The 14,731-nt window shown below is 38.1% G+C and overlaps 1 pseudogene; it reads left to right on the forward strand.

The window, feature by feature from the left end:
- The first annotated feature begins 4,835 nt into the window (after positions 1-4,835).
- LOC123246535 lies at positions 4,836-13,196 on the forward strand (annotated as a pseudogene).
- Positions 13,197-14,731: the final 1,535 nt, after the last annotated feature.

Consider the following 14,731-nt stretch of genomic DNA (forward strand, 5'->3'; position numbering starts at 1 on the left):
CACCTAAGACCTTATGTTTTGCTATATTCCTTCTTCCTATAAAGAGGCAGCTACAAAGAATTGAAAAGAGAATTGAATTTGGATTAAGTGTGTTCAACTCTGGGATCAATTTACTCAACCTCAATCCCGTTAGGTCTGTTTCTTTAATTTCTAAAATGAGGGGGTTGGGCTAGGTTATTCATTCATTTATTCAATAAGCACTTGTCTAGTATTGAGGAAAAGGGGAGGCAAGGAAGGGGAGGAATGTGAAGAAGGGTAAATATAACTGAAGATAAATGCCACTCACACCTGATTTCTATCTAAGCATAAATATTCACAGAAAAGCTAGGAATCCTTTTTTATCCTCCTTGAGGAAGGGAAACCTAGATATGAATAATAACATGAATATGGGATGTCCCAAAACTTTTAGTGCATGTTAAGGCATTAAAGCATGCCCTCAGATTTTTAAGACACCTTCAATGTTAGAAGATTTCCCTGAAGCAACCCCACGCTGAGGCAATAAATTTAGAGAAAAATACCTTTTGGGGATCAGCTCCTCAATGATGAACCAAGACCATGTAAGACCAAGATCTTGGGGGTCCTTGGGCTTTGGGTTACATTTATTAGTATACATGTTGTGTCCAGCCAGGAGCATGTAAGCACCTTGAGGACGACTTCTCCATTTGACTTTTAAAGGTGTATTTTGATGCAAACCTATCTTTCTAGCCTCACTGCATGAACACTTCTTCAAGCATCCTGCTTTAAGACAAACTGACTGTTTGCTATTTCAGAACACAAGAGTCCATTTCCCATGTCTGTCTCCCAAGTCTGGAATGCATTTCTGCTTCACATTTTCTTAAGGGAAGCCCTCGCTTCTTTCAAAACTCAGCTGTAGTGTCACCTCCTTCAAGAAGCCTTACCTAATGATCACCTCAATTGCTTAACCGCTCTTGGAAATGATTTTTTGTTTATATTTTGTATCTTACTTTTTCATTTCTCACCAGGCTCCTTCAGGCTTCCTCACAAAATTCTTGATCTTGGAAGATAGTTTCCATTCTAGAATTCATATCTCCCTCTAATTAAATAATTCCTCTCAGAACTTCCATTTAAAGAGTGTGCCCATTGGGCAGCTAGGTGGCTTAGCTGATAGAAAGCAGACCTAAAGCCAGGAGATCCCAAGTTCAAAACTGGCCTCAGATATTTCCTAGTTGTGTGACACTTAACCCCAATTGCCTAGCCCTTACCACTCTTTTACCTTAGAACCAAAACTTAATATTGATTTTAAAGACAAAAGGTGAGGGGTTAAAAACAAAAAGAGTGTGCCCATGCCAGTCAACTCTTCACTTCTCAAAAAGATGCAATGTAGACTCTTTCATCAAGCCATAGGCTAATTTCTTCCTTCTCATTTCTTCTCCTTCTTCCTACCACTTTTCAGTTTCCTTTTATGTATTGTCTTCTCCCATTAGAATGTTAGCTCCTCAAGGACAAGGACTGTCTTTCTTTTTTGCTAGTGTTCATATTCCCAGAATTTAGAACTGAGCCTGGTAAACAGTGATCTTAATAAAAATTTGTTGACTGGCTTTCTAAAAGGGTTGTTCCCCAACAACATAAATTCCTTAAGGGTAGAGACATTGTTTTTGCTCTTGAAGCCCCAGTGCCTAGCATAGTCACTGGCACAGAATAGGTGTTTAATAAATGTTTACTAAATTTTATTTAAAGCCATACCATTGCTGGATTTGTACTCCAAAGAGATCATAGATAAAAAATACTTGTACAAAAATATTGTGGTGGCAAAAACTGGAAAATGAGGGTATGCCCTTCAATTGGGGAATGGCTGAACAAATTGTGGTATATGCTGGTAATGGAATACTACTGTGCTCAAAGGAATAATAAACTGGAGGAATTCCATGTGAACTGGAAAGACCTCCAGCATTTGATACAGAGTGAAAGGAGCAGAGCCAGAAGAACATTGTACACAGAGACTGATACACTGTGATAAAATAGAATGTAATGGACTTCTGTACTAGCAGCAATACAATGACCAGGACAATTCTGAGGGATTTATGGAAAAGAACACTATTCCACATTCAGAGGAAGAACTATAGGAGTGGAAGCACAGAAGAAAAACAACTGCTTGAACACATGGGTTGAGGTGGACATGATTAGGGATGTAGACTTGAAAGGACCATACCAATGCAACTATCAATAATATGGAAATAGGTCTTGATCAATGACACATGTTAAAACCAGTGGAAATGTGCATCCCTATGGGGGGGGGGTGAAGGGGAAAGTAAGAATATGAATCATGGAACCATGGAAATTTTTTCTAAAAAATAAAATTTAAAAAAATTATTGTTTAATTCATAGGGTTGATGTGACATCCTAGATGTGGAAGCATTTTCAAAATGTAAAGTACACTAGAAATTATAAGATATTATTAAATGCTTCTGGCCTATTTCATTTCAAGTGTAAGTTCAAGAAATTTTTTGTTTTTTATAACGAGGATTATGTTGTTCCGAGTTATTAATGATTTAGTAAATTTATTAGATCATGTCAATGTCACTGACCTAGTGCTTTTAAAATATTTCTGCTACTTCCAGTATTATTAACTAGGCCATTTTCCTGCTGTTATCCTGTCTATCAAACAAAGGCAGAGAATTTTCCCTTTCAAAATCTTTTCTTGCTCACTCACCTTGAAAAACTAGTGGACAAGCAGGTTTCAGTCCTGCTCCCACCTCTGATTTTAATCTTTGCAACATCCTCTGTGAATCTTTGTCACATCTGCTGGTGATTTGTAAATTTATGACTCCAGAAAAGATGGTATTCTAAATTATTTCTACTTCTCAAAATTACTTTCAAAGCAGACAAAATGAAATGAGTAGCAATTTTTAACGTTATCAGTATGGGTGTTAGCAGGGTCGAACAATTTGTCTGTCGTTTCCCTTCTTTGTTTAAAAAGAAAATTCTTCATAGCTTATTTCTGAAAAGCAGGCTGAAAACTTATCAGGCTTTTTTTTTCAGTTGAAGAATAGGTGTTTAATTCTTTTTGTGTTCTTTGAACTCTGGCTTTAATATTCTAGGGCTACAACACTGGTCATAATTTGACATTCCTTCAAAGCTTGCCTTTGAAATGATAGATGTCACTGGCGGGAAAAGCCCTTAGATGAAAAATTACATGAAGAGTTCCACACCTTAATAGTCAAGTATAAAGGCCTATCTATGTTGTGAATGAAACAGAAGACATATTTCTTTCTCATCTTCTCTTATGCATGATGTTAAAACAATTTTTCCTGGAAACATTATCCCATGTGTTTTTCTTTTTTTCATAAAACTGATCAAAGAAATGTTTCTCATACCCTAGAAAGAGGATAAGACCTTCAACAAGCCAAACTCTTCCTCACAAATACTCTATCAAAATTCACAGTTTAATCTTACATCTTCTCATGGATATTCCCTATTCAGACCCCAAAGAATTCTTTTTATTATTATTTTTACCAATGAACTATATTATTTTGCTAATAAGTGCATGCCACCCTGCTTCTGGACATCTCCATTATACCTTCCTTTCCTAGGAAACTCATCAATGGGAAAGCCCATATCCTTCAAGATTTAATGTCTCGTTCTTATATATCATCAATACTCTTGCCCCTTTGATTAGACCCTCTGCCTGGAGGGCATGACCATGGGCTCCCAGCAATTTATTTAAAGAGAAGGCTCTTCACTTTCCATTAGCCACACTGACTTTAGACTTTTGAACCTCTCTAGATTCTTTGGACTTCTTTATCATGCCCCAAGTCAGGTACCTTTCTCCTTTCCTTTTCAATTTCCCTTTTTGTATTTTGTCTTCCCTCATTGGATTATAAACTCCTTGAGAACAGGGACTGTCCTTGTTTTTATTTGTATTTTTATCCACAGTACTTAATACTATGCCTAAAACATAGCAGATGCTTAAAAATGTTTGCTGACTGACTATATCAGATTTCTAAGAACATTATTGTTTTTGAATTGACATTAAAAGAAGACCCACTATATACATATACATATTGCTATTGTTTATCCTTAATTTTCAAAGAGGATGGATAACATCATCTGGGTGGTGTCTTGACTTAGGAATGAATTTAAGTGAAGCAGAGTTGCACAAAATCATCAGCCTCACACTCTTCCAAGGTTATCAAAACCCAGTGGTGAGAAAAGGATGACTTGTGATGGCCAGGGATGCAGTGAATGACATCTAAAATGTCTGACCAAGCTGCTCAGACCTCTACATGGCCATTGGAACAAATTATTCTGATCTTTCCATTCTACCAGGGAGTCTTCACATGCTTGAGACAGACATCTCCTGAACTCCCTAAAATGTGTTTGAAACCTGTCAGTTACCATCAGCCTCTTGGATGATGGCATTACTGGGATGTGCATGCTATAGTTTCTTGGAGCCACAGAAGGAGAAAGACCTATTCAAGGTAACTAATACGTATACACACTGTAAGCTACTGTGCTGTGTTGTGGGTGCAAGACCTAAGGACCTAGAGTGATGTTACATGGTGCATTATGCCTGACTTCCCCATAGCTTCTGAGCCCAGGGTCAGCATTGTATGTATGTGCAATCTGGAAAAGGGAAGTAAATGTTCTTCTCCTTCCTTCCCTACTTTCATTTTGTACATATGTGGTTTCTTCCTCAATTAGAGATCTTATAACCTAGAATGGGAACTAAATGGATTTCAGCTCCTTTCTTCCTCTCCTGCGTTGTCCAGAATGTTTCTAGAGTGTTTCTTTTGTACTGGAAGAGCACAGTTAGGAAAAGCCTGGCTTTGAGGGGACAGATTTAACCCTCAAGTCCTCAGAGCACTTGAGCAGGCATGGCCATGGTAAGATGGTACTGCATTGAGTCTGCATATGAGTACAAGGCTATCTCCAACCTTGTTCTCCAAGCTATCTGCTTTCTTATTTACCAGACCCAGTGTGATAAGTCAATAATGGAAGGTGCTTCACTGGTGAGGAATCCGAAGGGTATTTGAATGGGTGAAAAGACCCAAAGGACCAAGCTCCAGATGCAGGAGTAGAAAAAAGACAAATGAAGAAAGCATGATAAGGACAGTCATGACAACAATAAGATGAAAGGCTGCTGTCAGAAAGCATAAATGAGACGTTGAGTATCATCTGTAAACCCTAAGCCAAGGAGATCCATGAGAACTGAGGTGCTACTCAACTTTATCCAGGCAGCACTGAAGGAATCCGCCATTGGATATCATTTGTGGTGCAGCATGAGATCTTAGCTGTCTTGAAAATTGAGAAATTCAATTACAAGGAAAGAAGAAAAGAGATTGACTTGTTACTGAGACAGATAGGTGATACTCAATACAATGTGTTGGCAAATTTGAGCAAAAAGTCCATAGATTATGATAGAAACAAGGAAATTTAAAGCACAAGTGATAATCCTGATGAGAATATGGTGTGAATATATAGTTTGAATTGGATGAAGAGGGAGATGATGAGGATATATATGGGCAGGTAGAAGAAGCATCTGATGATATGGCTAGAGATGAGGCTATTTGCTAAACCTTCTCACCCAGTCTTGGAGCCTCAAATGAGCTGATAAGCTCCAAGAAAAAAGAATTGTGCAAGGAACATTGATGCCTTTTGGCTACAACAAGTTAGTCATTTCTATGATGATGCCAGTGTATCTCAGAAGAAAGCAGATGAAATGCTGGAGATCTTGAAGATAGCCAATGATGATCAAGAGTATAAAAATAAGCTGGTTCTGGTCCTAGATTTCAACATATTTGGTTTTATTAAAGTGCTACCACAGCACAGGCTGGTAATCTTATATTGTACTTTGCTGGCAAGTTCATAGAGTGAAGCTGAAAAGGAGAGGCTCTGGGAAGAAGGAAGGAGTCTGATGCAGAGCTCTCCAAAATCCTCTACCAGCTCCATGTAACTGAAGATGTAAGTCAGTCCTGAATGGTTATGGTTCTGGAAACCATGGATCTAGATCAGGGCAGGGTTGCTCTGGCCTCAATAAAATTTATGGAGTTGGAGGATCTGGTCTTCACCCAGTGGAGTCATTTTATAGCTAATAAATGCCATCAATTTCTTGAAGGATCCTTACACCACCAGTGCAAAGGTGTATATTTGACTGTTATTAAGGGGTATATTTGACTGTTCTGAAGCCCATACTCCTTGGTTCTGAAGATCAATTGCTGCCTTGGAGAAGCTACCAAATATGCCCAGGCTAGATTCAAGGACTTTAAAACAATTGGAATCTACTATGCTGCCTCAGAGACTGATGACAGTCTGTTGCTATGTGAAGCCACATATGGCACCAACACTAATGTGGCACTGATGTGTGCTCTGGAAGATTTGGAATCACATTAACAAAAATGGTACCATCAGTGTGGACGACTTCAAAATCATCACCATTGCTTCTATGTGTTCTTTAGTATAGCAGATGGTGGGCAGCTTTTGAAAGCACCTCTCAACCTACATTATTGATGTAGCAGAGTTTATAGGTGATGATCAATTATGGAAGGAGGAAATCAATGAATGCCACTCAGATCATTGTCTATATCCCTGAGAAGGGGGACATCATTACCCAAAAGGGTGGGGAATGTATCTATACCCAGTTAGTAGGGCTCATCATCTTGGAAGAAATCCATCTTACCAAATGACAGAGATCCTGTCCTGGAGGTTTTAGAATCCAGAGCTATTTGAAACATTGAGATGAACTGAAAACAAGTTTGGCCATGGGGCTCAGTGCCACCCTCTAATTATAAGAATGTTGCTACTTTTATTTATATAAACCCTGTCAAGGGCCTTTTTTACTTTGCAACAGCTTCCATCCTGTGCCTCTTGAGCAGACATATGTGCATGTCACAGAGAAGAAGGCAATCAAACATTTCCAGATAATGAATGAGATAGTTTATGAGAAGATTATAGAGCATACTGTGAAAAAACAGGTGCTAATATTTGTTCACTGTCAAAAGAAGATAGGAAAGTCATCCAGGGCCATCTGGGATATGTATCTAAAGAAGAATATGTTAGGTCTGTTCCTTCAAGAAGAACTTGCCTCCACTGACATTTTGTGGACAGAAGCTGAGCAGTGTAAGAATTTGGATTTGAAGGACTTGCCTTATGCCTTTCCCATTCATAATGCTGATATGACCAGAGTTGACAGGACACTTGGAAGATCTTTTTACTGACAAACACATTCAGGTTCTGCTCTCTATAGCAACTTTGGCTTGGGGTATAAACCTCCCTAGGTATACAATCATCATTAAAGGCACACAGGTATACAGCCCAGAAAAGGAGCCCTGGGTGGAATTAGGAGCATTGGACACTCTAAATGCTGGGTCATGCTGTATGACTACAGTATGACATAGAAGATGACAGCCTCATTACATGTAATGGGAATCTGTAGTACTATTCCTCTCTATCCAGTCAGCACTGTCTTTTGAGAGCCAGAGGACATCAAAGCTGCCCAACTTACTCAATGCTGAGATCATCCTAGAGAATGTCTTGAAATTAAATTTCAGAATGCAGTAAATTGTTTGGGTTTTGCATATTATATAGGTAAATGCTCCATCCCCAACCTTGTATGGCATTTTACATGATGAATTTAAGGGTAATCCCCTGTTGGATCAATGACAGCTATATTTGGTGTATAGTGTAGTTCTCATGCTGGATAAGAACAATTTTTGTCAAATACAATAAGAAGTGACAGAGCTTGTTGGTTATATTTCCAACCACTATTATGTCAACAGTGATAAATACAGATTTATAACCAGCTATTGAGACCAACCCAGAGTGAGACTGAGATCTTTAGAATGTTCTTCTTCTCTTCAGAATTCAAAAACATCACCTTAAGAAAGGATGAGAAATTAGAGCTTCAGAAATTACTCAAGAGAGTTCCTATTCTTAAAAAGAATATCATGGAGGAACTGCATTCAAAGATCGATGAGCTTCTCTGGTCCTTTATCTCACAGAAAAATCTAGAAAAATTTTCATTGATGGCAAACATGTTAAGTTACATAATTGGCTGATTAACATGTGACATCTTTGAAATCATCCTAAAACAAGGCTGGCCATAGCTGACAAGACTTTAAATCTGTGCAAGATTATTGACAAGCATGTGTGGTGGTCCATGTGGTCCTTGCATCAATTCTGGAAGCTCCCTGAGGAGGTAAAGAAGATTGAGGAGAAAAATTTCCCCTTTGAGCACTTATCTAGCCTGAATCACAATGAGATAAGTGAGGTTATCTGCATGCTCAAGATGAGAAGACCATCCACAAATATGTTCACCTGATCTTCAAATTGGAACTCACAGGCATTTGCAGTCCATGACTCATTCTGCCCTAAAAGCAGAGTTGACCATAACCTCTGATTTTTAGTGGGATGAAAAGGTCCATGGTTCAACTGAGGCATTCTGGATTCTGGTAGAAGATGTGGACAATAAAATGATCCTGCATTATGAATATTTCCTGCTCAAGGTCAAGCATTCTAAGTATGAGCATCTTGTTACACACTTTGTTCTTGTATTTGAGTTACTTCCTGTGGTTTCGAACCATTGGTTCTCATGTTAGACTTAATTCTGTGTATCCTTCTACCACTTAATCTTAACTCAGAGGTACCTGCCTCTTACAAAAATCTTAGACTTATAGAAACTTCCTGTGGCTACCCTTAGGAATAGTACCTTTGAGAGTCTCTACCAGAATTAATATCAGTTCTTTAATCCCATCCAAATTCAAGTGTTTAATACTTTGTGTGATAGTGATGACAACATATTTATAGGGGCCCCACTGGCAGTGGGAAGACCATCTTGCTGAATTTGCCATTTTAAGGATGCTGTTTGGGATGCATTTTAAGGATGCTGTTTGGGACACAGAAGGTTACTGTGTCAATAGCACTCCTATAGAGGCTTTACCAGAATAGTTATATATGGATTAATATGAGAAGATCCATAAGGCTCAAGAAGGTAAGTCCTCCTGATATGAGAGGCTAGCACTGACCTGAAGCTTTTGAGAAAATCATAATCTGCCCTCCTAAAAAGTAGGACATTCTCTTCTGTCACTAGGCACACTGCAAGAATGTCCAGAATGTACATTTCTTTGTGCTGGATGTGGTCTACCTCATTAAGGGTGAGAATGGGCCTGTACTTGAAGTAATTAGCTCTCATGTATACTACATCTTTCCCCAGACAGAGTGACCTTTCCATACTTTTGCACTTAGTTCCTCTCTTTCTCATGCCAAGGATGTGATGCATTGGCTAGGCTATAGTGCCACTTCCACTTTTAATTTTCACCCCACTGTATGTCCTGTCCCCCTTAAAATTACATATTTAGTCCCAACACAACTCAGCAACAAGCGTTAGAAATAGAAACTCCATATAAAATCACTCTAGACCAGTGATGGGCAAACTTTTTAGAGGGGGCCAAAGGAAAGGAAATGCTCATCTATCAGTCTGTTTCTAAGACAACTCTTTTGAAGTTTCATTGTATTGTATCCTACTCATTGTATTCATCAGATTAGGAATAATGTCACAGGGCTGGATAGAACATTTCAGGGGGCCACATCTGGCCTGTGGGCTATAGTTTGCCCATCACTGCTCTAGACAATATAAAATATTTAGGAATTTATTTGCCAAGATAAACACAGGAATTATATGAACACAACTACAAAACACTTTCCACACAATTAAAACTAGATCTAAATAATTGGAAAAAACATTAATTGCTCATGGATAGGATGAGCTAACATAATAAAAATGACAATCCTACCCAAATTAATTTACTTATTCAAGGGCATGCCTATCAAACTACCAAGAAACTTTTTTTATTGAATTAGAAAAAATAATAACAAAGTTCATTTGGAAGAACAAAAGAGCAAGAATATCAAGGGAAATAATGAAAAAAGGTGAAGGATGGGGGTCTAACAGTACCAAACCTTAAACTGTACTATAAAACGGTGGTCATCAAAACAATATGGTACTGGCTAAGAAACAGAAGGAAAGATCAATGGAATAGACTTGAGGTAAATTCCCTCAACAAGACAGTATACGATAAACCCAAAGATCCCAGCTTTTGGGACAAGAACCCACTGTTTGACAAAAACTGCTCGGAAAATTGGAAAACAGTATGGGAGAGATTAGGTCTAGATCAACATCTCACACCCTATATCAAGATAAATTCAGAATGGGTAAATGACCTAAATAAAGAAGGAAACTATAAGTAAATTAAGTGAATATAGAATAGTATACCTGACAGATCTATGGGAAAGAAAAGAATTTAAGACCAAGCAAGAAATAGAGAATATCACAAAATGTAAAATGAATAATTTTGATTAGATTAAATTAAAAAGAGTTTGTTAAAACAAAACCAATGCAACCAAAATTAGAAGGGAAGCAACAAATTGGGGAAAATCTTTATAACAAAAACCTCTGACAAAGGTCTAATTTCTCAAATATATAAGGAACTAAATCAACTGTACAAAAAATCAAGCCATTCCCCAATTTAGAAATGGGCAAGGGACATCAATACGTAGTTTTCAGATAAAGAAATCAAAACCACCAATAAGCACATTAAAAAGTGTTCTAAATCTCTTATAATTAGAAAAATGCAAATTGAAACAACTCTGAGATACCACCTCACACCTAGCAAATTCCCTAATATGACAGCAAAGGAAAATAATAAATGTGAAAGAGGATGTGGCAAAATGGGGACACTAATGCATTGATGGTGAAGTTGTGAATTGATCCAACCATTCTGGAAAGCAATTTGGAATTATGTCCAAAGGGATTTAAATGGCTGCCTGCCCTTTGATCCAGCCATATCATTGCTGAGTTTGTACCCAAAAGAGATAATAAGGGAAAAAAAACTTGTCCAAAAATATTTATAGCCACGCTCTTTGTGTTGGCAAAAAATTGGAAAATGATGGGGTGTCCATCGATTGGGGAATGACTGAACAAATTGTGGTATCTGTTGGTGATCTATTGCACTCAAAGGAATAATGAACTGGAGGAATTCCGTGTGAACTGGAAAGACCTCCAGGAATTGATGCAGAGTGAAAGGAGCAGAACCAGGAGAACCTTATACACAGAAATGGATATACTGTGGCACAATCAAATGTAATGGACTTCTCTACCAGCAGCAATGCAATAATGATAAAGGACAATTCTGAGGGACTTATGAGAAAGAACACTATCTATATGCAGAGAAAGAACTGTGGGAGTAGAAACAGAGAAGAAAAACATTTCCTTGATCACATGGTTCGGTGGGGATATGATTGGGAATGCAGACTAAATGATCATTCTACTGCAAATATTAATAATATGGAAATAGGTCTTGATCAATGATATATGTAAAACCCAGTTGAATTGCTTGTTGGCTACGAGAAGGGAGAGGGAGGAGAGAGTCCATGTAAACATGGGAAAATATTCTTAATTAATTATTTTTTTAAAAAGAACTACATATTCAGGGCTTGAGCATTAGCCACACACAGACCTATCTACCATCAATGGACAAGCAACTGTACCATACCATTACTAAGCATTCACCCAAGATGTTCATCATTGTTTTCATACAGTCAAGCAAGCCACCTCACCAAACTGCTATCAACATCTTCAGCACCTGTGCAATGCACTTTCAACAATAGAGGTACATTCAGTAGTAGAAATTTTTACACTGCATAGAGAAGAATCTGATCTCATGCCTGGAGAAACTGAATGACAACATCCTCAATCAGGTACTGCTGAATGGAATGGACTACCTGCATGAGGGGCTCAGTCCTGAAGAGTGGTGGTTGATGGAGCAGCTTTTTAGCTCAGGTTCCATCCATGTGGTGGTAGATTCTTGAAGTCTAGGGAATGAACATGGATGCTCATCTGGCAATCATCATGGACACACAGTATTATAATGGTAAATCCACACTTAGGAGAATTATTCCCTCTATGATATACTACAAATGGTAGGTCATACCAATTGACCCTTGGAGGATGATGAAGAATGCTGTGCCATCATCTGTCAGGGCTCCAAAAATCATTTCTTTACTACATTTCTGTAAGAGCCACTGCCAAATAGAGTTCACCTAGACCACTGCATGCATGACCACTTCAATGCTAAGATCATCACCAAGACCATTAAGAACAAGCAGGATACAGTTGATTATCTTACCTGGACTTTTCTATACTGGTGCATGACCCCAACTTATTGGGGGAATCTCCCTTTGTCATTTATTGGATGATTTGTTAGAACTAGTAAAGCAGAAATTAAGAGATGTGGAACAGTCCACATGTATTAGTATAGAGAATAAGATGGATATGGCACTCTTGAACTGGATAAGATTGCTCCTTATGTTCACAACAAATATACCACCATAAACTCTTCAATACATTTCCAATGTGCATGACCCTTGTGGTAATTTCCAATACATTAGAGTATGAAAACATCCCTATCCAACATCTTGAGGATAACTTACTATGGACGTTGGCTCAGAAGATTCCTCCCAAATGAACAACAAGTTCAATGACCTCCATGTTAAGACCAACCTGTTACTTTGGGTTCATTTGTCTTCTATGCAGCTAAATGCGGAATTGCAATCTGACACTGAAGAGATCCTCAGCAGGAAAATGCAGTTCATCCACACCTATGCTAATGTCCTCTTTAGCAGGAGTTGGCTAAGCCCTGCTATGCCAGCCATGGAATTGCCTCAGGTGCTTGCCCAAACCATGTAGTCCAAAGATCTGAAGCAGCTGTCATATCCACCTTTGATCACATCAAATGCTGGACAAACAAGGGAGTTGGGAGTGTCTGTGATATTGTGGAAACAGAGGATGAAGAACACATCACACTGCTTCAGACGTCAGACAGATTGCTGAGGTGGCCCCTTTATGTCTTCATTTTTCCAATATTGAATTGGTTTTTGATATGGTGGGAAAAGAGAGCATCCACAATTGTGGACCAATTGTCATGCTGCTGCAGCTGGATCCAAAAGAAATCACAGAGCCTGCCATTAGTTTCTCTTTTCCCAAAGAAATGTAAAAAGGACTGTTGGGTGGTGACTGGAGTCTCCAAATTCAATAGCCTCCTTTACATCAAAAGGTTGGCAATGCAAAAGAAGGCCAAGGTAAAGGCCCAAGCCACTGGTGCCTGTAATTTATGAGTGATACCCAAATGGATCGTGACCAGGAATACAAATTCAACATGGATATGAAGGAAGCAGAGAGATAAATGATTCTGATTGAATACCAGGACATTTATGTATTCTCAAAGAAAAATGCTAAGGGAGGATTTGAACTGTATAGTTGCCTAGGACCCTAAATTTTTGGAGATCCAATATGGAAGGGAATATAGTATTGGCCTACCTGTCAACATTTTCACCTTTTATTCTGTTTAAATCTCCTTACTGACTTTAATGCCTGCTGGTTTTGTTGGCTATGCTGAAGTATGGAATTATACATATAGTATTTTCAATGTGACTCTTTTGTAAGTCTTTTTTGTGTTTTAAATATTTCAATAAAATCATTTGAAAACTCCCTGAAATAAATAAATGCCCCCACCACTTCCTTCATCCTTTATTAAGAGCCCACTGTATTTGGGTTACTAGTGAAGTCCCTGGGAGTGGAAAGACAAATCCTTCCCTCAAAGAGCATACATTGTATTTGAACAACACATACAATGTAAGTAAAAGTATAGGAATAGTAAATACAAAGTAATTTGGGGAAGGCAGGGAAGGTGCATTGAAGTTTGAGGGATCAGGATCTGTAAAGTCTTCATCAAGGAAGTGACTTCTGAATTGAACTTGGAAAGAAACTAGCAAAGACATGGATATGGGAGCTGGAATACCATATATGAGGAATAGCAAATTAGGCCAGTTTGAATGGGATATAGAGTATGTGAAGGAATAAATTGTGAAGTTAGATCAGAAAAGTAGATTAGAACAAGATTATGTATCCTAAATATAAGATTTGCTTATAGTGTGTGAAATCCTGCCTGTTTGTTACCTTCTCATACCTTGAAGAAGGATATCCTCCATAGAGGTAATCAGTCTCATAAAGATGTTATAAAGATGATAAATTAGACATATTGTTGGAATTTGTATTATTGGTCATTATTTATCAATGTTAATTACACCCATAATTTTTTCCCAAGCATTTAACAGTCTTTCCTGTTAAATATCTTGAAAATTGATTTCTGTCTTCCAGCCCTAAATACACACACACACACACACACACACACACACACTTGCGATTTCATTCCCCACATAGGTATCTTCCATTCATGCAAAGTCTAGTCCAACTGCTCTTCTTATCTTATTTTTGTTTATTGTCTTTTCTATTTATTTCTGCATTGTATCAGGCATTATATTAGAGTTCAAATGTTTCACTTTGGTTGATGAGAATTTGCTATAAAAATCTTCACAGATTTTTCACAGATTTTTCTTGTTTGCCTTCATATTTCCACTTTCATCATTAAATGCTCTTGGTTGATCTGCATTAAAATGGTACCTTACCAAACTTTTGTTCAATGACTTTTCTTTCTTTTTTTTCAAACCCTTTCTTTCCATCTTGTAGTCAATAAGCCAATACTGTGTAATGGCTCCAAGGCAGAAGAGTGGTAAGGGCTAGGCAATGGGGGTTAAGTGACTTGCCCAGGGTCACACAGCTGGGAAGTGTCTGAGGCCAGATTTCAACCTAGGACCTCCAGTCTCTAGGTCTGGCTCTCAATCCACTGAGTTACCCAGCTGCCCACTGTTTGATGACTTT

This window comes from Gracilinanus agilis, chromosome 4 (assembly GCF_016433145.1).
Source record: "Gracilinanus agilis isolate LMUSP501 chromosome 4, AgileGrace, whole genome shotgun sequence".
NCBI classification, from domain to species: Eukaryota; Metazoa; Chordata; class Mammalia; order Didelphimorphia; family Didelphidae; genus Gracilinanus; species Gracilinanus agilis.